Raw genomic sequence first — 1217 nt, forward strand, 5'->3', positions numbered from 1 at the left:
TTTTTTTTTTTTTTTTTTTTTTTTTTTTTTTTTTTTTTTTTTTTTTTTTTTTTTCATTTCATACATTAAATTTCCTCTTCTTGTCCTGTGCTTTACAGTCCTTTCCCCCCCACCTCCCCAAATTTACTGGAGATATTTAACAGGGAAAGGCAGAAGAAAACTTACGGTTTTGTTTCTAGGACAAAGCACCTTGTCCTGTAGTTGTAGACCAGCTGAAAAAAAAAGTATCTGTAAGAGAGAACAGTTCTTTGTGTGCAGGATTATACCCTTGGATTCCATTAATATTGTCATGCTTTGCTGTTCCATTGATTGTGTTTACAAATGCTCAGGATTTTCACTTACAATTAAGCCAAAGCTTAAACCTCTTTAAAACACTAACAACCCTCATGGAAGTCTGAAGGAAGGAAGCTTTGCTTCAATTCCTGCTTTAAACTGCTCTAGATCTTCTTTGGCAGATGTCTATTTGTGTTGAATAATCTAAAAAGCTCCTCCAGCTTCATAATTAAAGCCCTAGAGCTGGGTAAATAGCCGAGGGGTATTTTTTTTTGGATGTCTGTGCCTTTGGCCACAGCATGAACCAAGGAATTTAAACACATACGTTTGTTTCCAGGGTAGTTCCTGTGTAATTTTTAATTTTTCAAGGTGGCTTTATAATGCTTGTCACTACTGTGCAAGAAACACCTGGAGCAGGTGAGTTTGGAGGTACCTGGTTCTACCACATGGCTGTGCTACAGGTTACACTTTGTGCTTCTTCCAAGCTGTCCTACAGTTACCAGTCTGTAACTGCAAGGTCTGTAACTCGAAGGTTTGTTCCTCCCCACCCCAGGAAAAAAAAAAAAACAAAACCACCACCTGATGGCCTCAGTTTTGAAGGAGCCCAGCAGGAATCTGCTCTTGGATACTGCTGCTGAATCAGACACTTGCACACCAACTCCAATATCCCATCCCTGTGAGATGCTCTGACCACCCTGAGTGCAGGAAAACAAAGCCAAAGAACAGATCTCGTACACTGATGTGATATTAGAACTTTTTTTTCTTTTATTACAAAACATGTTAAGAGAACATTGAACAAGTTACATACAACATCACTTTATCTTTAGTGGGCTTTTGTGCCCCTTTTTTTCATACTGTCCATGTGGCAGAAATGGCATAGAACTTGCAGAATGCTCAGTCTTAGTATTGCACCATCGATGCACAAATTTAGCTGCTTGTCAAAA

General features: G+C 38.8%; 1 protein-coding gene and 1 long non-coding RNA gene across 2 annotated transcripts in view; one reads left to right on the top strand and one right to left on the bottom strand.

The window, feature by feature from the left end:
- Positions 1-1210, bottom strand: part of LOC114060513 — a 5328-nt gene extending 4118 nt beyond the window's left edge. Inside the window, exon 1 of the long non-coding RNA XR_003571900.1 lies at positions 853-1210. This is a non-coding gene — a long non-coding RNA (uncharacterized LOC114060513). The remainder of the gene's footprint in view (positions 1-852) is intronic.
- The window catches only part of GUSB (glucuronidase beta), a 14466-nt gene that overhangs the window by 8167 nt on the left and 5082 nt on the right, over positions 1-1217 (top strand). The gene's annotated exons all lie outside the window — the stretch shown is intronic.

Source organism: Empidonax traillii, unplaced genomic scaffold (assembly GCF_003031625.1).
Source record: "Empidonax traillii isolate 1590-97213 ecotype Southwest subspecies unplaced genomic scaffold, ASM303162v1 scaffold276:size1176444, whole genome shotgun sequence".
Taxonomy (NCBI): domain Eukaryota; kingdom Metazoa; phylum Chordata; class Aves; order Passeriformes; family Tyrannidae; genus Empidonax; species Empidonax traillii.